Source organism: Thermobia domestica, chromosome 14 (assembly GCF_964235325.1).
Source record: "Thermobia domestica chromosome 14, izTheDome1.hap1.1, whole genome shotgun sequence".
NCBI classification, from domain to species: Eukaryota; Metazoa; Arthropoda; class Insecta; order Zygentoma; family Lepismatidae; genus Thermobia; species Thermobia domestica.
In genome coordinates, this window is record NC_137467.1 from 91,588,612 (window position 1) to 91,613,736 (window position 25,125).

The window sequence follows — 25,125 nt, forward strand, 5'->3', positions numbered from 1 at the left end:
TCGACCGACCTTCCTTCAATCGACCCGAGGTCAAGAAAACGTTCACGAAAGAGAGAGAGAGAGAGAGAAAAGCTATTTCCATTCGATTCCTACTTCCCACTTTTTACGAATAGAAGAATAAAAGAAAAGAAAGGACCCCCTCATGAAGAAAATAATAAAAAAAAAATTGAAAATAAAAGAAGGAACGTTTCGTAATAACTCATAGTTCTGAGGCTTTAACCGAATCCACTCACTCCGACTGCAGCCGACCTCTCTGTATATGTATACTCACCCTGTGTAGATGAGCTCTTACGAGATGACGCTGCCTTCAGGTGCTGAAGAAGGTGTGTGGAGAAAATCCTTCAACAGTGTTGGCAGCGTTGTTGCATGTAAACAAGCATTGGAGCAAAGAAATAAAAGAAAAAGAAAAAGAAACAAAACATTCGAAACGCAGTGTATTGATTCCTTCCGTATACTTCAAACGAAGAGCTGAGGCAATGTCTTGGAAAAATATTATGCACAGAAAATATACATAAAAGGCGAAAAGTGTAAAGGTAACATTAAAAAGGGTGACAAGGATATTTTTATTCAGTATAGCGTATTTTAATCAAGAGCAAAACGCGCTAAAAGTATCATTGAAAGAAATTAAACCAGTTTAGAATGCTCTAAGACAGTGGTGCCCATCCCCCTTATGTCCATGACGCACCCCCCGCAATTGTCTATCCATAGGTGTTCTTCCATGAAAAAAAAATCTTTTCGATTAATTTTTACACCCCCTCAAACATATTTATATAGATTTTACCCCTCCAAATATTTCAATGACGCAGTTTGCGTCATAGCTCCCCTTGTGGGCACCCCTGTCTAAGAGTATTGCCAGAACGAACTTTAAAAAAAATGGAGAGATAGAATGGGAAAGATAACTGTGAATGTTCCTACATGTAAATCTTTTTATCCGCACTTTCTTCTCTTTCTCGCAAAAAATCGCAAAATATCATCTCTCTATGACTTACGGTTCCCGAGATATGGCTCCATAAATCTACGAATTTCTCTCTTTTCTGGCCAATATCTCGGGAACGGTAAGTCACAGAGAGATGATATTGGTGTTAATCAAAACCAAAGAGGATCGTAAACATTTTGGTGCCAATATTAACTGGTGGCCACTGACCAACTGGCCGGTGGCCAAACCAGTGACCAGTTGGACAGTGACCACCGGTTACTATTTGGTTCTAAAATATTAACCGTCCTATGGTTTCTAAGATATGGCTCCTTAAATCTCTGGAAATTGGCCATTTTTTTGCCAATATGTCGGGAATGGTAAGAGTGACGCGAAAAATTCCATCACTTTTTCAGATAGTTTTTGATGCTTTATCGAATGGAGGGTTCAAATTTAAAAAAAAATAATACAAATAACTAGAGATGTAAATGAGCGAACTTTTCAGGCGAACTTTCATTTTCGAAAGTTCGTTTCCGAACTTTTCATAAGCAACTTTTCCCGAAGTTTCGCTTTCTTTTATTTACTAATTAGCGACACTCGTTTTTATAATAACTTATTCTGAACATAGTGTGATGACTGTGAGCTACCTATGTGTTATACAGTATAGTTATTTGCACCATAATGATACAAGATGGACTGTCACATATTGACATTATACATGATATGGATAAACACGTAAAACACATTATTGTAACTGAATCAGTGCTTTCCACAAAGAAAAAAAATATTAAATAAAATGATTAATTTTGTATTGGTAATGCGTGAGTTTATGATATAAACTTGTTTGTGCAAGTCAAATTTGTTTTCGGTTGCCAGCATCATGCAAAATTGAAGATTTCTGCCGAAAACATACTGTTTTATGATATAGGCTTGAAATTTGAAATACACGCTTGTAACGCTCCGTAACGTCTTTTGAAAAAATGTGAAAATTATGTACTATTAGAAAGAGAAAAAACTAAGATAAATTTATTTCGAGTTTTAATATAGCCATGTTATATACCAAAATGTTTGTAATTTTACAGGGATTTTTTAAATGGACAAATTAAAAAAATGAGCCGAACTTTCGGCGAACTTTTCAAGTTTGAACTTTTCATGAAATTTTCCAACTACAAATAACAGACAGACACATAGACATACTTGTATAGAGAATTCAGTAACGAACTGTGTAAGTTCGTTTAAAAAGGTGACAAGAATATTTTTATTATGTGTAGCGTATTTTAATTAAGAGCAAAACGTTCTAAAAAATATCATTCAAAAATATAATGCACAAGAAAAATAATTTAGAACTCTACATTAGCAATCGAAAATATTTTACTGACAAAGAAAATTGTTTCCTGGTTAACAATTTCAATTTGGTTTACTTCATTGTATTATTAATAGAAGAACAATATCCTTGATGAGACAAATACGTTTTGTAAAGTAAAGATAATTATAAGGAACAAGAATGCAGTTAATGAGGAACTAAAAAGTCGTTAATTTCAGGAAGCATAGGTTATTACTCCGTGGCAGAGATGGAAAATCGAATATTTTTTCAGATGAAGTTTTTTAGACAATTAGGAAAACAAAATTAAAAAAATTGTATGCTCTAGCTTCAGTGGTTACGGAGATCTAGTGAATAATAGAAACGGCTAAAATTTCGGCTTTCCCTTCCCCCTTCCCCTTCCCCCGTGAGGTGTTTTTTCTGACACCCGGCATTTTTGGGATCAGTAATGTGTATATATTCAAAAAATATCGGATGCCAAATTGTTACATGATTTGTTCTTAAACTCGAAAAGAAGAGCACTCTTGTCAAGTTGATACCTAGACTATCCTAACTATATATAAAACTACATGAGCTTAATTACTCACTGACATAAAATAACGGGTACTTCCGGTTGACGTGGAAAGTCGAAATTTGGCATAATTGTAACTTTTTTGGACCAACCTCCAGAAAAATTGCCAAAAGTGAATATTATTAATTTTTAGGGGATCTAAAAGAGGATGAAGGAATTCCTCATGTTGTTTAAAAGGGCCTTTTTTTTTTTTTTTACCTATAATGCCATGTTTTAGGTACTTGGAAATGAAATAAAACTTGAAATTCGGTATGCTTGTACAGCTTGGTAGCGTTACCTAAGTAAATCACAAAAAAAAAATCCAATTACTGAGTGGTTTTATGTTCAATTTTAAAATCTTCCCCATGTTATTTATATGGGACATCTACACTGCAAAATGTTTAGGTATAGAATGATGAAATTTGGCGTGATTGTAGCCTTCCGGGAAGAACCCATAGGGAAACTGCCAAAGATGAATATTTTTAGTTTTTGGGGAATATAAAGGGGAAACGAAAAATCTCCATATTATTTAAATGGGCATTTTCTTGGGACACAAAATCTTAGTTTTTAGATAGTTGAAATAGGAAAAGAAACTTGAAATTCGGTAAAATTGTGGGTTTAAAAGGTGCGAGGCCGTAGGCTGAGTTCAAACGGGCATAACGAAACTTCCAGCTGCTTTCGCATATTCAACTGTAATGTCCTTATTTCAATAACCTTTTCTGTTTCTATCAAGGTAGTTGTTCTTTATGAACATGTCGTCGTAGATAAAACAAAATACATATCGACGTTGACAAAGTAGACTACTTTACTTTAGCACTACACTTGTAGGTTCAAGAAATATTAACAGCAAATGCACGAAATTCACTCTTGAAGCAGAGACTGATAGATAAGTGATGTGAGGCCGTAGGCCGAGCAAAAGTGGGGGTCTGGGGGGCGAGGGCCCCAGCTGGGCAAATTCAGGAAATATAAAAGCAAATGCAGGAAATTCATTCTTGAAGAAAAGGCTGATAAGTACGAAATGAGAGGCTGTAGGCCGAGCAAACGGGGGGATCTGGGGGCGAGGACTCCATCTGGCCAAAGGCTAGTAATAATGTAAAAATGAAACTTAAAAATCTGTTAAAATAAATTAAATGAAGCGAGACTGCTTTATATTAAGTACTATATGACTTTTCACCCTCATTTAAATACATGGTTGCCTACAGCAAGGAGCAGTTGCTCCCCTGGAATTTTGAAGGGTATTCAGTTCTTGGAAATACATGTCAAAATATACTAATGTCCACTCATATAATAGTATCTCATAATTATATTAACTAGTATAGTACTATAGATTATTAGTTATAAATAACAAGGATATGTGCGTAATAATTATTATACAGGGTGTTCCAAAACAACATCGACAACATTTGGGAGGTGACACCAAGATAAGACAAAAACTATAGACCAACCTGGGTGCACAAACACTTTCTTTCGTAGTTATAAGCTGCCAAAAACATAAAAGAAATGAACTTTAAAGGTGCATAACTCCAATACTATGGGACTTATCGTAGTCGGGTCAAGACTTCACTTAGGAACTAATACGTACGCTATTCAAAAACACACGTTTCAGAATCCTAAAGCACTCACTATACAATTTTTATAGAGAAAATTTGTGGCTACAGGCATATAATTTAAAGTACTCTCCAACTACTTCTATAAAAATTGTTAAGGAAGCACAGCAGGATTCTGAAACTTGGATATTTGGATAGGACACACGCTAGTTCCTAAGTCAAGTCTTGACCCGACTACGGTAGGTCCCATACTATTGGAGCAATGGACCTTTAAAGTTCATTTTTTCATGTTTTCAGCACTCTGTAAGTAACTACGAAAGGAAGCATTTGTGCAACCAGGTTGGTCTATAGTTTTTGTCTTATCTTGGTGTCAGGAATCACCTCCCAAACGTTGTCGATGTTGTTTTGAAACACCATGTATATGAAGTATTTGCACACATCATATATGAATATATGCAGACATACATCGAACTGTGTGTGTTTGCAACTGTGCTTGTGTGTCGATCTTTTGCCCCCTTGGAATCGGTCTTTTTCCCCCCTCTGTAAAAAATCCTGCGGGCACCTCTCTTTGAATAAGATTTTTTCTTCATATAATCTTTTAACACACTTTCTGAATCTGTGGCCATAAGAAGCAATAAATCCATTGTATCTCTGACAAGAATAAGAACTTGGTTCTCCGTTCCTTTCGGCGAAAATCGACTTCATTCCATAATGTAAATATTTGGATTAAGTAGCAGTGAAGCTCAATCATCCACAAAGTAAAGAAGGGGGATTTTCATTGCAAAAGTTTGCTCTGTGAATTTTATCGTTTCTTAAGCAGATCGTATTTCAGAATTTGATACAATAATACTTCCTTATTTTCTTTCCACAAAAGCTAAATCTATTCAGATCTTAATTATTGGATTTCTATCTTTCTCTCAAGGTAATTTCATTCTTGATTCTTAAGACTTTACTGCAAACTGGAATTGAAAGAAGTTTTAATTTAACTCATACAGTCAAACTTTTTTTTTTCTTATCGAGCTACTGTATATAAACGTTGGCGTTCTCTTTTTCGAATTGAGTGACTCCATGTTTAATTTTAGCAGAAAGTCTTTTTAAAATGTTTCCATGCTTTCCTCTCAGCATTACCACATGAAGCTGAAACTACTTTTAAATGTGAATACTGGACATTTTCTCTACAAATGCACTCCCCATTCTACTGATCTTAGCGTAAAATGTCTCTTAATGTATTCAAAATTTCCTTATATAACAGTGGCGTGTGCAACAATTGCGATCTTAATTTAACACATTTCCGTATCTCATACAACGATGACACTTTGCGAAATGACATAAGTCGGATAACAATATTATTAGATTTTTACTTTTATTTTTGTTTCTATATAGCCTAGTTATATGTTTCTAAAGTTGTCTGGTTTATTTTTAAAAATCGATGACAGCCTTTCCGTATGCAACCAGCTTTACCTCTGAGTAAAGTGGGGTTATCTAGAACACAGGGGTTACAATAAAATTGTAGTAAAAAGTAAACAAGTTGAGAATGCTCCAAGAGCGTTGCCAGAACGAACTTTAAAAAAAATATTTTTTCTTATTAATTTCTACAGGCTATATACCAATTGTTCTATGTATTTTAATATTATACTCATTAAACAGTTCTTGTAATATATCTATCTATTTATAATTTCTTTGAGTATTAATTTTTTTCCACGTGTTTTTTTTAAGAGTTCTGTTAAAACGTTCTACGATATGTTGTTTTACGAAGACCCCATGCTCAAAATGGAAGGATCAAAATGGAAGGCTCAAAATTGAACAATTCACAAAAATATCATCTCTCTCTGACTTACGGTTCCCGAGATATGGCTTCTTAAATCGCACGAAATCCAAACTTTTTTGGTCAATATCTGAGGAACAGTGGCCAGTTGGCCAGTGGTCACAGGTTACTATTTGGTACCAAAGTGTTGACCATCCTCTTAGGTTTGATCAACACCAATATGATCTCTCCATGGCTTATGGTTTCCGAGATATGACTCCTTAAATCTCCCGAAATCGAAACTTTTTTTGCCCAATATCTCGGGAACGGTAAAGAGTGACGAGAAAAATTCCATCGCTTTCTCAAATTCCAGTAGTTTCTGATGCTCTATCGAAGGGAGGGCTCGAAACTGAAAAAAAAAAATTAGCAAATAACAGGCACCACACACACACACACACACACACACACACACACACACACACAGAGAGAGAGAGAGAGAGAGAGAGATAAAATTTAGTAACGAACTTTTTAAGTTTGATGATAAAAATATTTCTTTTAAAAATAAACAAAATAAAACAAATGTACTAAAAACTAAAAAGAAATATGTTTTCCAGAAAATTACTTCAAAAATCTATTTTTGCATGAGCAAAAACGACAGCATGGGGATCGTACTCATATACTGTGCATGCACTTAATTACATGATAATTTATAAATTGAGAGCCCTTGCATACTTTTCTCATTAGCCAAGCATAAATAGACTTTTTAAAACCAATTTTCTTGAAAACCGAATTTTAATTTTAATACGATTTGTTTTATTTTGTTTGTATTATTTAAAAGAAAACATGTTTTTAAAATATTTTTTATTTTTTATGATGCAAATATATACAAAATAGATATTATTTTGTTCACCAACAAGCTACAGTGTATTTACAATTAAGTAGTTCCTTGACATCTGCTATTCAAATGCAAATCAAATTCATATCTCAATACCTGAGTATAGTCTTTCGTCACGTTTCCGTTACATGCTCTCCGGTAGCGGTGTATATCATGGATACGGAATTTCAGCTACATTCTGCGGCTCTTTATGTTGTCGTAGTTCTTCAGTAAAAGCACATCCACGCTCACAATTTTACAATTTTGTGATTACCTAAGAAGCAGCGAACAATTGTGACTAAATTGTATTACACAATAGAATGCTTGCCTTTCGTGATACTATCATTGATGATCAAGTAAGATAGGTGTACATGTCCACTTAAGCACACAGAAATATACTGTAATGATGAGTTTATGTACTGCTGTACACTAAAAATGCAGCACCAAGAAAGACGCGCGTGAGTGAACTGAAATTTACACCAAATGTTCGTTTTATGATATAGAGAAGTGATTACAATTTCAGAACAGCACAGTAACTCTGCCCTCAATAAATTAGTTTGACACGAAGCCTCTACGTGCTACAATCAGAACATCTATTTGTCATTGCATCGAAGCAAACAGATGTAGGATGCATTCGTGTAGAATTACCTGCTACGGAGCTTGTATGTGGATACACATGGCATCATCGACAATATCTATTGTCAGATCGTGACGAAAAATGTCGACCCCATATTAAAAAAAAAAAAAAACTAGATTGGCAAAATGTCGGGAGACCGTTACGACATGGAAAACAGCGATACATTGCTTTCTAGTAGAAGGCTTGTAGTTTCCGAGACACGTGCAGTCGAGCAATGGACTTGGGAAATATGTCGTATAGAATTATCTGAAGGAAGGGAATAACTTTGGCCTGTAGGACTTTCCTAAAGTAGTTACTAATAAGGTATCCCTCAATACATAGAAGCCAAGATCGCGTACTGTACTCAATGAGGGTTCACATCACCACACCTGTCGTTCGGTCGATATGATGCTCGATCTGGCAGATTGTGTTCATCACAACAGTAGTTAACGCGTTGCGGTCATCATTATAGGACAAGAAGCGAGACTCATTCGAAAATACGGCCATCTACCATTCAACATATACTTTAGTGAAGAGCAAATGTGCTCATGAACTTAATTTATACTAAGGTTGGTTGATTGAATTGGAGTTTAGCGGCCCTTTCAGCACCGAGGGTATGTAAGACATGGATCTACATCTTAACACAAGATCTTAACCACATGAGCTCTCACCGAAAATTGAAATTGGTTCTCCCTGACTGAAGGTGTATTTCTACACATCCAGCCTGAGACGTTTTTAGTTCTGGGCCAATGGAAGCTGATGTAAAGGCATGTGTACCGTCAAACCTACGTTCGGAAGATAACGTCGCAGTCAAGTCCATCCACATTACCGTACTCCAGCATCGAGTTAACACTCTAACCATGTTGTACGGTCCTCACTGCCGTGCGGACAAGATGTCTGTTGTCCCGTAGTGTGATTACATTGCACGATCCACTTATCGATTGTACGGTTCTCTTCTGTTTAACGCTTTCACAAACGCATCACTGTACTAGAGCAGTGCTATTCAACCGGGGGTACGCGAAGATGATTCTGGGGGTACGTAATCCTAAAGTAAACATACGTATTTCCAAGATTTATTGAATGATCATTGTTGGAGAAATTACATGTAGTAAGTTCTTAAGTTACTTTTAGTTTTTGAATTTTTAACATTCAGTGTGCGAGTTATCAGAGGGGGTGAGAGGAAAATCCCCTTCAGTAAAACTGGATATTTCCCATATGTTTTGAAATTTCCCATGTTATTTTTTCGGATGTGCACTTTATTCCCTGTAAATAGTTTTTTGAGTGGCACACTGATATTAATTTTGTTGAGTCTCTGTTTATCCCCCATTTTAATCAACAGAACATGTGTATTAGTTTAATAAGTTCATTTCATTTCTTTTAAACAGCTTCAGGAGTACACAATTGGATGGCAAACTGTATCTAGGGGTACGCGAGAAAAAAAAAGGTTGAATAGCACTGTACTAGAGAAATCTCCTATATGTGCAACAATTTCGTTTCTCGAACGCTGCCTTTTCGTAGGCGTACGATGCGCCTCATTCACAGTAATCTGTTTATATTGCTGCCTTTGACATCGACGAACAGATAGTGATGCTCGCAGACACATTTTCTGTTTGTTTGTACAGATGTCAGCTATATAATATATAGCTTAAATAAAGTATATTAAACGTGTCTTGATTTTCACTTTGTGCACATCTTAGTGGGAGTAGCTAAGGTGTGTGCTTTTTATGAGCGTGGCCCGGGTTCGATTCGCAATGGAAATCTTCGCATCGAATACAAATGAAAAGTGTTTCTGATTTTAGTTGAAGCGGTAGATCCCGTCTCATACAGCCTCGGTACTAAAAAGTGACGTTAAATTCAAATTACTCAATTCCTACTTTGAAAATGCCATGTCCTATTCGGTTCTCAAATGTGAATCTTAAAACATTATAACTAAAAGGAAGAAAGTGCTTAAGTTTAATAATGAAAACTGTATAAAAACGAAATTTTATATTTTATAATAGTAGTGAGGCACGACTTCCCAAAAGGTGAACGTACTGGAGAAGTCGTAAATCCAGGCAAGGTCAAATATTACAACGTGCAACACGCTAAGTGTATGAGAACGATGGGTGCTGCCAAGGAATATTTGTTGTAATTGACAGAAAAGTGAGAGATCTTGCAGTCAGGTAAAACATTTGAGACTCTTAAAGACATTTCGCAGCACGAAAGCCTTCTTACAAGACAACATCATTCACAGTCATTTTCATTTCTAACATTTCGTGCTGTAATTCCAACAACGATGAAGCTATTTACAGTCATTTTCATCTACGCATTGCTTTCTCTGTTACGAAAACTGAAGAATTCATTCAGAAACAATTTCATGTAAGCATATTTATGGTTACGAGTGTCAAAGGAATATTGAAATTAATATGTACAGTATAAGGATCTTATAAAATAGAGCATCTGCCCTTACAACAAAATCTTGAAGCTATACGTCACAGTTTTGCCACCCCTACTCTGCCCACTCCGCCCAATAAGATCGCAATGTTTTGAGTCAGCAATCATGGCGGCAACGAAAGTAGCGAATCAGACCATGGCGAAAACGAGAATAGCCTATCAGACTTGCCGATGTTCGGTTGTTATTTGGCTTCATTAATTTAATACGATGATACATACAGGCAGATCCTCTATTTTATAACATCCTTGGTACAGTATAACTATTTTATATTCACATTCCTTTTCTTTGATAGAGGGATCATAATTTCGGCAGTTAAAAATGAGACATCTAAAACAAAGCAAAAAATGCTTATTCTTTAATAAATTGGTAATTTTATACAAAAACAGTACTACAAAATGGAATTTGAAACAAAATAGTGTTTATTGTGTAGTTCGAATCATAATAAACTAGTTTTACATAATAAGCATACCATATTACAATGAAACTTAATTATAGCTTTTTGTAATCAAAAAAGTGTCAAAATATTATTTAAAAACTATCGTGAAAATATTTTGTCTTCAGTAAATTTTTTTGGGCTATCAGCATAGTCAAAATATTTTGTGTTTTCTAAACGGAACAATCCCAACTTTTCTCACCAGTAATAATGTTAAGAATGAACTTTTTGTTATCTGCAGTCATTTTCTAATACGGAGACATATGGTGTTTGATTGCATTTTTTTTTTTTTTAACGTGGGATCCAGAGAACACAATTCGTCTGTGAGGGAATCGGGAACAGATCTTTAGAGGAGGTAATGCAAATCATTTAACTACAAAGCAGCCCTATACAACGAACGAATCACTGACTCCAGTTTCTAGAAGCATTCATCAACTTAATAAGCATTATAAACAAGATATTAAGAGATTTTATGAAGATGGCAATAATACCTAGTATAATAATTTCTAACCCACTTTACCTAAGCTATTCTTTACTTCTTCTTCTTTTCATTATTATTATTATTATTATTATTATTATTATTATTATTATTATTATTATTAATAATAATAATAATATTATTAACATAGAAACTCATGAATATTGTTATAGTGAGATTCTGGTTCGCGAGATTTTTGGCACCGAGATTTTGGCTCGCCGGATTTTGGACGGCAAACTTCTGGCCAGGCGAGATTTTCTCCCGTGATGTTTTGACCAGGCGAGATTGTGGCTCTCGGAGTTCTGGCTGCAAGATTTTGTACGCAAAGTGGCTAGAGCATGCCTTCTGAGGCGAGATACTGTTCATATACCGTTTAGGGCACTTTTTCCTCAAGTTTCCTCAAGTTTCGTTTCTATAATAGCTGGATCAACTCCTGAGTAGGATAGGAACGTTGATAGAACCAGAGAAATACATATACACTAGGAATCGAACCCCGGGCCGCCCAGTTGGCAGGACTTAGGGACTACATCGCGACTCACTTACAAATCTATGTTTCCTTACAAATTAGCTGACAGCCTTATGTATTGGCTCCTCCGTCTCTCTGTACATTCAGACCTGCTTTGCGGTGAAATATGTAAGGTATTTTAAGGTATTCTGAACATTTGGTAAAAATCCTCACATTCACAATGCCAACTTCTTTATATATATATATATATATATATATATATATATATATATATATATATATATAAACATGTTATAAACTTTCATCCTAATTTTGTTCGCCAGTTTTATTTTTGCATACCTTTGGCTACTTGAATCACAATTTTATTCTTTTGAATTATTGCTTCAACTTTTACACCGAGAAAATGATTTAGTTTGGTTTCTTGTTTGTTGAAGTTTAGCGTCTATTTTCACCACCGAGGCTATCTATATAAGGCATGGCTTTAGAATTTAAAGTGGAATTCGAACAACAGTAATGCGTTCAATGTTCTCCCACTGGCGTTCGAACCCGGGATCACGTGCATCGAAGCCGCGAGTGCTAGCTACTGATCTTAGGGAGAGAGTATTATCTAGGTTTTCATTTCGGAAAAAGCAAAAATCACGAAAGTTTTATGATTTCGTAAAAAGTTTGAATCTATCTTCTCGGATGGAGCAAACTCATTTAGCTATGCTCTAATTTTGGAAATTTCATTTGGGACAAACTTTGGGGAAAAGGTTCCACTACTCCATTAAAGTCACCCAGAGAAAAAAACCGTATGTGGCGTATGCAAAAACGTAGCTTACATGAGTAAATCATGTAGATTTTGGACTTAACGTACGATTATATGTAACATCCTGCAACAAACGTTTAACTGAAAACGTGTGTTTTATAATATTAACGTATGACCATATGTACATCCTGCAGCAAACGTTTAACTGAAAACGTTTGTTTTATAATATTAACGTATGACTAAATGTACATCCTGCAACAAACGTTTAACTGAAAACGTGTGTTTTACAATATTAACGTATGACTATATGTATATCCTGCAGCAAACATGTAACTGAAAACGCGTGTTTTATAATATTAACATATGACTATATGTACATCCTGCAGCAAACGTTTAACTGAAAACGTGTGTTTTATAATATTAACGTATGACTATATGTACATCCTGCAGAAAATGTATAACTGAAAACGCATGTTTTATAATACTTTCCGTATAAGTGTTCCATCTAAAGAAAGAATTGTATATAGGCGGAAAGAATCTCATATACAGATGGGCGCATGTAACATGTAGTTGAAGTATGTAACCAACATATACGTACGTAATATAAGAAAGATTGTTAGATGTCATACATCCTGCAGCGACATGATGTAACATCTAAGCGGAAAAAAGGCAGTACGTATGTAGCATATGGATAATGCATATCCGTACAGATTTCCGTAGTAAACATGTGAATTCATATATTTGTACAATATACTGCTGTTCGGATAACGGAATTTTCTCAGTGCAAATTCTCGTTGATGGATTGTCTAAGAGAGAAGCCAAAAGGATCTATATTTATTTCAAAGATGTTAAATTAGTTTTATATATATATACTCTCTCTCTCTCTCTCTGTATATATATATATATTACCGGGTGTATAACAGACTTTTTAACTAGTAAATAAAAAGAAAACCTTAATGGTATATGTAACACATGACTTTCGAGTTATATATAATCGCTACTGCATCCAATAAGAATCCTTATTATCATTCAGTTATACGCTAGCAGCTATATCAGTGTTACACGGTAGAATCAACAAAATGAACAAGCACGCTGTTTTCTCTGGGTTTATTGAGAAACGTGTGTTATCTTGTTTCTGCAATATGACTACAATATAATGACGGAGAAAGTGCCATGTTTTACTTTTTTTAATTTTTTTTTTTTTTTTTGGTGGTTTAAGATATTCAATTTATCTTCACTTTTAATAGCAGCTGTTTGTGATACTACTAATTGAATTTATGTAAAACAAAAGCGGTTAAGATTAAAATTATTGCAAGATTTATTACACTTGGGTATTACACTTACAAGTATTGTCAAAAAATATAATTGTTATGATTAAACTAATCTTAAAATGATTAAAATCCAAAATTAATATTAAAAGCAAAATAAAATTCAACAATGCTACTAGTGTTTAACGAAAAAGTGTCCAAAAGTAAGACGATTTAGCAATCAATCTGAACAAATTGAAATCGATGACCCTAAGTCCTCATGCGTAGTTTCCGAGAAAATCGAAAAAAGCGATTTTTTAAATAAATATAATACTTGACACCGTACAATAATTACAGCACCTATTAGGATTAAACTAATCCTCAAATACAAGTTAAACAGACGTTTATTAACTAACTAATTCTATGGCCTTTATGGAACCCGGAGGTTCAATTACGAGTTCACCAAAACTCTTCATGACTTCTGTCCTTAGCCAATTGGATTCAGTTTCTACTTTGTATTCCTATTTCTGTGAGATTCATCTTAATATTGTCCTCACATCTGCGTCTAGATCTTCCTAATGGTCGTTTTCCTATTTAGATTTCCAGTTAAAACTTTAAAAGCGTTCTTACTTTCTTCCATTCTGACCACATGGCCTATCCACCTGAGCTTACTAGATTTGATGATCCTAACAACGTTTGGGTAAATTAGTTCTTCGTTATGAAGTTTCCGTCATTCTCCATTCCTGTTCCTTTTGAGTCGAAACATTTGTCAGGATCTTGTTTTCAAATATTTTCTGTCGACGTTCTTTCTGAAGAGCAAGCGACCATGTTTTGCAACCATACAGAACAACAGACATGATTATCGTTTTATATATTTTAAACTTCAAATTCTTCGACAGAATTCGCGACAACAAATGACTTTGAACTGAATAATAACATGATATCCCTGCTTTTAGTCAACATTTAGTTTCTTCGTGATTATGGTTTTGGTGTATTAATATTGATCCTAGATATTTGATAGTATTCACTTTATCGAAAGTATTATTTGATATTTTAACGCATCCATGATTTGCAGTATTGCAAAACTGACGAACTTCTATATATTTAGTTTTCTTTACATTTACTTCTAAATCCATGTCCCTGCAACCGTTTAATGAGAGCTCTGGATTTCTTTCTATTGTTTTCCTATCATCTCCTATTAAATTTATCCTATCATCAGCATACGCCATAACCTGGTGTCAGACGTTTCATTATGACACTATAAAGATGACAGTATACAGCACAGTTTATGATATAGCACAAAATTATGATTAACACTTAAATTTTAATTTTTGATTAATAAAAATATTGCCCAAAGCAGTGGCGGGTCTAGAAGGTAAAATCTGGGGGGACAACCAGAACCCAGACTATGATAGGTATATCATGAGTTTACTATAATCTTTTAAAAATATATAAATAATAGTTTAAATTATTGTCACTCAACAAACTTGGGAGGCTGACCCCCTGGCTCCGGGCTAGATCCGCCACTGGCCTAAAGCTATAACACGTTCAGTGCATAAACATACCACAGGCTATATTATCCTTGTTTTCTATAAAGAAAAACACTCAAAGCTTAAAAAGGATAAATTGTTCCATCAGTAAAACACAAAAGATTCAGGTAATCATTTGAATGTTTTAAATAATTGAAGGTTGACATATTATTTATTTCTTTATGTTAATTGTGAAATACGGTACACTTTTGTCGTATTACTGTAAAAATTCCGTTTTTTTGATTTTTTTTAAAAGTTATTGTCTCAAGTACTGATTTTGCGTACTTCATAATTGGCATTGCATAACACCTATCATAAAGAATTGAGTTATTACCCTAGAAAAAAAGGCGAGAGACAATCTTTGGTATGCAGTTACACTAGTTAGTAAGTTAGTCGTAAATAATTGTTTTGTTTATTTATTTTCTTGGAGCAGCGGTACAAATATTTTTCCCAGTGAGGTCAAGTGTACATACAGTACGTTTCTGTTTTCCTTTTTATATACCAAAAAAGGGAGTTTTGTTTTCTATGTAATTAGACACGAAGGATTTCTTTTTTAAAAAAGAAAATTATATAGGAGTTGGTCATACTGTGAAGGTGGAAGAAGATGCACCTTGTACGGACTGGCGCCTTCCTAGTGTACGTGACAATATGCTCTCGAGGTTCTTGCGTACAGAAGCCAGCCAGCCTTTTATACTATTAAAACCCTTCCATCAAAAGACTCACCAGAAAAAAAAATCGCATCCTTACGTATTTGTTACTTCCAGACTGAACACTAGTTTAACAACATCTTTTAACCTTCTTGTTTTGAAATAAAAAAATAATGAAAGAAATTTTTATAGTGTTAAAGAAGAGAGTTGTTCACGTAACACTAGCAGCAATAGTGACGTCATAGATACTAGTGTAGCCAGATCAGGTTGATGCTGTAAGATGTCACAGAAAGACAAGTGAGGAAAAAAATGCAGGTATACGTAAGTTAAATGATGAATCATACTCAAGAAGTGTCTAGACTGTAAGGATCATAAAAGAAGACACTCTAGGTTTCATGAATGCTTGTTGTCTACAAGTGTCTCAAATAACTCTTGAGTAATCGTGTCAATATCATCGTGTAACACCTTATCCATTAATTGATAAACATTTGGGTGAAGTGAAACGCTGACAGAAACAGTACCATTATTACTTAATACATTTACAAAAATAACATGGAACAGATTAGCTATTCATTCCTGTTATGGTCAGTAACTTATTAGAATGTTAAATGCTATTTTTCAGAAGTCACAGCAATCTTTCATGAATAAGCAATGTTGTGTGCTAATGAGTAGTAATGATGCTACTGTCGTTCAGTTAAAACTTGACTTCAAATTAAACACTATTGAGTTGTGTTGTAATGAGTGTTTCAATAAAACTCAGTTAAGAAAACAAACTATCATTATATGCATATATGTATATCAATATCCAAACAGCTCGCCTACTAACCTTAAAGGCTTAAGTAATATGTTGATATCTGAAGGAAAGAAAAGTAACTACTTTTCTAAATCATCTGAAAAAAAAGGCATTTCTGCCTCTGCTAATATATTTAGAAAGTTTTCTAATGACTGAAATTATTTTTGGATCGCTAAAGGACTCTTCAAAACCTCTTAAGAAATCACGTTGGATATTAGGGCCAGATACATAAGTAGATAAAAATATACTTTACAAACACAAATATTTCATTCAATACATGAAAAAAACTTAACTGATTAAATATTTACGTCACCTCTAAATGTTTGGATAACATAATCAAAAATTAATACTCACATAAATGGCAGTTGAGTATTTCCTACAAAAAAGAAAAAAGAAGAAAATTAGGAAAAATAATGCCAAAATGGTGCACTATCTGTAAAATACAAGAATTTTATTATAATTACATAGATGTTACTTCAAATAGAAAGGGGCTGTGGTGGCTCAGTGGTAGAGCGTTCACCTCTGGTGCATGGGGTTCTTGGGGTTCGATCTGAGCTCGCGTCAAGTAAACTTCGTGGTGGACATCGCGTGCTTGGGTTTTCTCGGGGTTCTCCCATTTCCTCCCACTTTTGTTCATTTCACCATTTCATTCGTTTCTCATCATCACCGTCTCCTTTAGCCTAGCCAGCATAAGCGTGGAAGATAAAACTTAAAAATTTCATTTCATTTCATATAAAAAGTACTGCATATTCGTATCATTCTGAAAACTTTATGTTATACTTACTTACAAACCTCATAAAAGTAACATTTGTTTTTCAAGTTCATGGTAATTTACACACAATTAGACTGGTGTTATATTCAAATCAAATAAAAGATGATACGTAAATTAAACATAATTAATAATATTAGTCAAATTTTGAGTCGTTTGTCGTGGAGCAAAGGAACGAAAAATAAGAAGTTTTAATATTAAATTAAAGGAAAATAAATTGATTATGACATCATTTCAAAAGAAGTTAATCTCCCTCGGCAATCGCACTATTGGAGAAGAAAGTAAGGAATAGGGAAGGAAGGAAGAGACTTGGGACCATCTGTTGGGTACTATCCCAGCATTTGACTGGTATGAAGGAGGAAAACCCAGGGAAACCTCACTCAGGAATCTGGCTTGAAAAAACGTTTACACTGTTTCTACCGAGTGTTCACACGTGAATCAAATAGAGATGCTAGACGAGAGAGGGAGTAATTGTATACATTTGTAGGAATTGAACTGCCTTTATTGTTTCTTTACTCTACAGGTAGAAAGTTACATATGTCGTTTTGTCGAACATTTTTTTAAAAGTATTTACGAAATATAAAGTACGGAACAAAATTAAACTACCAAAAATATCATTAGTTTTAATGGAGTGTTTGGTCGTTTATTTTTGTTCGTACTTTATGTTAAAAGTTCAGACTTTAATATTATAACTATTATTTAAAAGGTTTTATTAGATTACTTTTTTGTTCGTCAGAGTCAAATCTTAGGTTAGAACTTAAATTTCACGCACTTCCATACTAACTAGAGGTCTGAAATTTTGTACAGATACCTAAACGTAATGGCAACATAGTATTTTCTCATACTTGTCGTTGTAGCATATCGTTCTATTGCAAAATTAATATAATTTGCTAATTGGAAATACCGTTTTTACCAAGCGCCTGTTACTTATATGATCTAAATACTCACAGAAGTTAGGTTGGTTGCAGACGATTAGGCGTCATGTTCACTTTATATTAATAAGTTTGAGCAATTTGCTTTCGTAATAAGAGGAAAAAGGTCGCCTTCAAGAGATTATTAAATTATTGAAAAAAATACTTAAAAAATAAAATTAATAACCGAAAAAAAACTTCTAAAAATATAGCTTCTGTAAAATGCACTCAATTTTCTTTCTGGGGTAAAATGAAAAAATAGCATTAAGACTAAAAGAAATGGATGCCCTTACTTAGATTTAGGAATAAGTTTTTATGTATATTAGCCCTTATAGGATCCATGGTACGTTTTCGTACCAAAATGCAATCTTGTCTTTAACCCCTTATTTAGGTTCTATAACAGGCATTTAAGCCGGTAAGTCTTATTTTATTGGTCAAGTCAGACATGGACCGAAGAACACCCAGATGCGTTTTGGAACCAGATGGCCAATTTGGTGGCGCCAAATGGGGGCGGAGGGCGTGACATCACATTTTTTCTTGAGATAATTTTTAAAAAAATTTCCCGCCCTTAGCTTTCAAGATATCATATTGAAACTTTGCATACGCATTATGTACACCTCTAACTATTTATCACATTTTTAAAGATCTGTACGTCAACCCGGGTTTGGACCCGAGGGGGTCAAAGCATTAAAAAGAGGGATTTTATCGGAAAATTTCCTTGATATTCCCTAATTTAACGTTTCTGGTGTACGATATGGGCACGCGAGTAGTACCCTTTGAAAAGCTCCTTTATTCTGAAGAGAATAGATATGAACCTAGATCCTGCGGTAAATAACAATGAAGCAATACCTGCTTGACTGAAAGTCTAAAATTTACCTCAAAAGGTGAGGATCTAATACGGTTTAGGGAAGTTGTTCGCTTGAGCCGAATGCTTTTAATTTTAGTCCCACTCTTTCATTTTACTCCCCATACATATTTCTCGTTTTAAGTGCACTTTATAAAATCATTTAAAAATTTCTTCTATGGTTATTATTTCTTTAATTTTTTTTAAAATTTCTTCGTTTCTTAAGTCAGAGATAACTATTTCAACTTCCAACAGCCAAAAGACTAAAGGAGTGAGGAGACAAAACTGAAATTATTTTAATCGAGTGTAAACACAAACGAGATATTTTGGACTGAATGGTAGTTACTAGTAAAAGAAGAAGAAGGGAGAGAACGCTATAAAAGATTTTTTGTTGTTCTTTGATGTTCTGTTATAATAGGATTTAGTCTTTCAATCTCTGTTCTACTTCTTAAATCTTAATCTGGTTATGAAGCGATCGATTTTCAGCACAGAAGATGACAACAGTTATTACTCTTGAGGAAAACAACTGTAATGTAATTATGCTCTCCCTGTCGTTTGGAGTTCCAGACTTGCTTGCATTCTTTTTATATTCTTTGAAACTAAAGGGAAAGTGATTATCCTTATAGATAAAGACAGTACATCTTTCTTATTTTCCCATCACTGTATTTGATTATTCATGACACAATATAAAAATTAAAAGAAAAAGACAATAACTTCGTTTAAATGAACTAAAATCGCTGTCGGTATCTCGTCAACACATTGAGTCCAATTCTCCTTATTTTTGATTATCTCGTAGACACTATGCAATTTGCTACTCTTTAGGCCTGACAGACCCTCAATTGGAGTACAACATGAAGGAATTTTAGGAATTTAGAAATTTCCGGGCTTTCGGCATTTATTACCATGGTAGCACGCTTGGTATATTTTTCTAAGGGATGATGTCCCTTGGCAATCACACTGTTCGGGAAACTGGGGAAGGAAGGAAGCGGCCTGGGACCATGTTAGGTACTATCCTAGCATTTGCCTGGTGTAAATGAGGAAAACCCAAGGAAAGCTCACTCATGATATTTGGTTTAAGAAAGCTTTTACACTTTTTCTTCCAAGAGTCCCCACCGGGAATCGAACCCGAAACCGCTCACACGTTAGCGAGAGCGTTAAAGGCTGCGTTACGTAATGCCACAACTACAAAATCGAGTAAACACCAAAAACAATTTACGCTCCCTCCACAAATTAAACGCTGGGCTTCTTTCCAAAATGTAACATAATTATATTAACGTTTAAATGGAACAATGCATGTGTTATGCATGCGTAATTTACAGAAACACAGGTAAAAAAAAAAAAAAAAAAAAAAAAACATTTTCAACTACCTTTAAAAGAATATGCCAATATTCTACTCGCTTTTATTCACTTATCTTCCTTAAAAAAGGACAAAGAATTTAACGTCGCTTTTCTGCCATATGAAACATTGCTCAACAGTTTAACTTCCATCCGGACTAATTTTGCTTCCACTAGAAATTGAACCCTTCTCTCTTTCTGGAAGGGTGAGAACCATCAGCTCCGTCCGACTATGTGGTTAATGTACACACCTTCAGCATGGCATATACGGGATTCGATTATCGGTGGGAGCTTATGTGGTTCAGATCCCACATCGAGCTGTAAGTTTACGTCTCATATAACCTGGATCCTCAAAGGGACGCTAAATTTCAATATAACAAAATAAATGAGAACCATCACATCTTAGACAGAAGGTAACACTTTGAACTCATATTTTATCATACAAGAAATCACAAGTGACTAATATCTGTTTCTTGATGACTGAAACATTCCGTATCTGTAACGTTGTCTCTTAGTTTAATGGGACAGAAATACTATATTTAGTATAAATATATTCAAGTGTAAATTTTTCCTGAATGATATATTTTGTACTTTAGAAAATCTACATAGAGAAAATAATCAAGAAGTAAACTGTTCTAGTAAAGTGAAAACGAAAATAAAAATAAAAGAGAGAAATAAAGTAACATGCACTAGAATGTGGATTCATTAGGTATTTTAAATGTTACAACCTTCTTCAATCGCGCGTAACTGCTTTGCACTAATGTTTTTAATGCGAAGAACTGGGGTTTAATCTGCAATGGAAACTCAGGTGTTTCGGACTCCGTATTAAAGGATTGGCCCTCTAATGTAACTTTGGTGATACAAAGGAACGCTAAACTATAAAATAAATGATATTGATGGAATGCATACGTACGTCTTCGAAATAATGGTAAGTGAACCGCGACATTAATACAAGGTACACATTCTAATTTTTGTTGGATGTCAAAAACTCCTTGCAACACACTACTATTTAAAAAGCGTCGAAAAAAATAAATCATACAAAATGCAATTGTGCTGATGAAAGCTTCATGGGAATATTAAAGTTTTGATTTATTATATTAATATTTGATTACATTCTGAAGTTTCAATTATTAATAAAATAAATCAAGACTTTAATATACCCACAAACTTTCTATCGGAATAGCCGCATTAGGGTATCTATCACTTACATTGAACTATTGTTCTATTTCCTCCCCCCAAATCTTTACAGACCCGATATATGTGGACGGGTTAAAGTTACAGTGGTGTAAAACCTTTCTCCATTTTTCCTCCAGAACATAACGCGAAATGTACTATAATAAACTCGGGAACAAAATAACTGTTTCCGTTATCACTAGAGCTCCTAATACCATTTATTGGCAGTTAAGTGAAGCTCTGGATTAAGCGTTTTGTTAACTGTTTTGCTTATTTAGAGTTGGTCTTTCTGTACGAAAAAGTGACTTACACCACTGCAATTTTAATATAATGGAAAGTGTTTATGGTCCGTGTTAAATTGATGGCCTTCATCCATACTAGCCACATATACTACTCCTGCTCTCTCTGAAAATTGAAATGCTAAATATAGTCTTTTAAACCGAGATAGGTAGGCATACTTTTCGAACGTAAGCGTATGAACGTATTAAACATAAATCATGATAAAAGAAACGCTTCTGCACAAACCGACCGGACTAACAGTACAACTGAAAAATGTCCTAATATGAAATACCATCGAAGTAATCAGGCCCGGAATCAAAGGGGGATAGGGGGGCTTGGCCCCCCTAAACTTTTCGTGGCTCCTCCAGACCTTAACACAAAATGCTATTAGTAATACAAAAAGCACAATTTAGCTATTTGTAGGAGAATGTTTAATCACTCCCCCCCCTAACATATTCATGGTCCTCCCAAACCTCTGTGGCTCGTTGCGAGTTTGGAAATAATTAAAAAAGCAATAATATTTACAGTGTCATAAAGGAAAACGCAGAACTTAATTTTCCTTATTGTAAATTTAAACTTAAATAAAATATTGATTAAAATATTGTATTTCATTCAGATAACATCCTTGTTGTTGAAAGAATATTTTGTAATGCTAATATTTAACAACATGCATACTAGCATATAAAAATGTGTCATAGTTCTCATAAATCAAAACAAGATATTTGCTTTGTAATTACTGATTTTATGCTCTAGTACCTTTCTGATTAATTTGTATCTATTTGATTAAGGAATGGTTATTAAAGATTTATACTTGTAAACATGATTATGTTAAAACGTTGTATGTTTATTATATTGCACATCACACAGATGAGAATCATTAGTGCTCAGTATGAGATTAATGATTCTCTCTCTCAGTTCGAGATACGTGCTAATTACTACGCTTTGATTAGAACTTTACTCATGGGAAACCACGGAGTAACAGTCAAATGAATTATGTGATAAACACACGTATTTCCTGTAAACTGTGTTATTTCATTACATATCATCCTTGTTAATTAGTTTGTGGAGGCTGATAAACATTAATTTTGTTCATTATGTCTCTCAAGGATAGATCATGCACCAGTTCAATTTGAAACCTCTTGAATATAATTGGAGTGTTTCTAGTGAGTTCGACACGTGTCTTTAATATTTGTTCTGCGAAAAATAAACAAAAGCAATTTAATACTCGTTCAGGAAACTCTTATTCACACTAGAAATCGATTTACTTTACACTCAAGGGTGGAGTAATGTTGAACGTAGACATAAGCTACATATTGTACAGAGAAGGCCTGATTTTTTACGTAAAAGAAAGTTGAGAATTCTTCAAGAGTTTTGCCAGAACGAACTTAAAAAGAACAAATCTTTCTTATTAACTTTTACAGGAAAGTTTAATAATAATTACAAATATATATTATGTTGTATTAATATTTTCCACGATATACATATTATGTTCCGTAAAAAACAAAGGTCCTGAAATTGTAGAAGCAATAACAATTAAAAAAAAATAAATTGCCCTGTTTAGCATACAAACAGATTAGGTGGTGAATATTATAATCAACAAGTAAAACGTCTGTTTAAAGAATATGGAATTAATCATTATCATTATAGTGCTCAAATGGAGGGCTCAAGATTGAAAAATTCGCTAAATATCATCTTTCTGTGATATACGGTTCTCGAAATATGGATCCTTAAATCTCCCGAAATCGGAACTTTTTTTTGGCCTATATCTCGGCAACAGTACGAGTGATACGAAAAATTCCATCATTTTCTCACACGGTAGGGTTCCACAAGTTGTCACTAAAATCTGCTTGCTGCACAGCACATCTGATAGAGCATCATGAGAAATGAAAATGCGCAAAATTTAATGCGCTATGATCAGAAGGATAGGAGATACGGTCCTTCAAAGTTAGAATATCCAACAAATTACACCATATAATTATGTACGTTTAAAGTAAATATCTTGAAAACCATTAAAGCAATCAAAGCACAAGTTGCACAATATAATGAGAACAAAGTGTCCTATAGAAAACCACATCACTGTTGCCATAGGTAAAGCAGTGTTGCCAACTCAACATAAAATCTTTTGTTTGAAATAGTACTATATACAAGTGTGCACAGATTTAAAATAATATTATCACTAAACATAACAGTGAAGTATAGTGGTACAGTGTTTCACACAATTGGAGCTACATGTGCTGAAAATGTACAATAGAGAAATCTGATATGTGGCAACAGAGGGTAATAAAGGAATGCACCAGAAACAAGTGAGGATATTTTGCATTATACTTCTGTAGTGCAAATGAATAAGCAGACAAGTCGCGAAAACAAAATGATACACGCAAGGAAAGAAACATGTGTTTTCTAATTCTGTAAACAGATTCTCGATTATCTTATCAATATTTGGAAGAGTACTTTCTTGGTTTTTGGCTCAGTGCTAGTACGCTCATCCTTGGTGCGTGAGGTCCTTGGTTCAATCCAAGTTTTTTTCTAATTGGGCTTTGTGGTGAAGAAACGCCGTGTGCGTGAGTTTTCTGGTGTTTTTCTGTTCCATCACACTTTACTTATTCCAACATTTCATTCATTATAACCATCATTGTTTTCCTTAGCCTCGTGGGATGTTAATACACTATCACTGAAGCAAGTATGCCCATAACAAGAGAGATCATTATGCAAATTGCATCACTGAAATATAAGAGGGGCGAATCTTTAAATCAGTAACCAACTAAAAAATTATATAAATTTATCTATATTAATAAAAATAAAAGTGACTATTTGACTTAATAACTCTTGAACCGCCGACGGATCTCGATCAAATCTTCAACATAGATAAGATTCGGGCCGGTTATCATTTCACTTTAACGGTGCAACTTAGAAAAGGGGGAGATATATTTAAAAAAGATCGAAAAAATAACCGCTATTAGTGTCGAATCCATAGTTTTCGGGGTCGCAGAGATAAATAGTGACACTTCCAATGCCATTTAAATCCAAATTCAGCACCACAATTTGGCGGAGGAGGAGATACATGAAAATGATGGAAATGATTGATATCAGAGAGCGCTTTAGTAATAATAAAAAGTGATTGACTAACGGAATATATTAATAATCTTTATTATTTTAATGGAGCGAAGCGGGTAATAACGATACTTTTAATCAAGGTTGCACTATGAGAGAGTAAGATGCTGAGATTATATCAGAATCATGAAATTGTAGTTTAGAAACATAATACGGTTATTATTAATAAATATACTGATTTATATCGTATTGAAACCCTGATTAACAATAACGACAATAAATGTATCAGGGGCGGATTCAGGGGGGCGATCGGGCGATCTCCCCCCCCCCCGCAGAAGAGGAAACTTTCTTATTTTATATATATTAATAAAATCCATCCCAGAGTTTGGATCCCTTAAAAGTAGCATTATGACAACCTACCGT

General features: G+C 34.2%; 1 protein-coding gene across 5 annotated transcripts in view; it reads right to left on the reverse strand.

Annotated features, from left to right (window-relative positions):
- LOC145670265 (uncharacterized) overlaps positions 1 to 25,125 on the reverse strand; it is a 325,665-nt gene that overhangs the window by 233,816 nt on the left and 66,724 nt on the right. For 4 of the 5 annotated variants that reach the window (XR_014128248.1, XM_081738687.1, XM_081738689.1 and 1 more), the window contains exon 2: positions 16,695 to 16,716. The exons of the other annotated variant lie outside the window; for it this stretch is intronic. The gene's annotated coding sequence lies outside the window, so the exon portion shown is untranslated. The remainder of the gene's footprint in view (positions 1 to 16,694; positions 16,717 to 25,125) is intronic. 5 annotated transcript variants of the gene reach the window in all.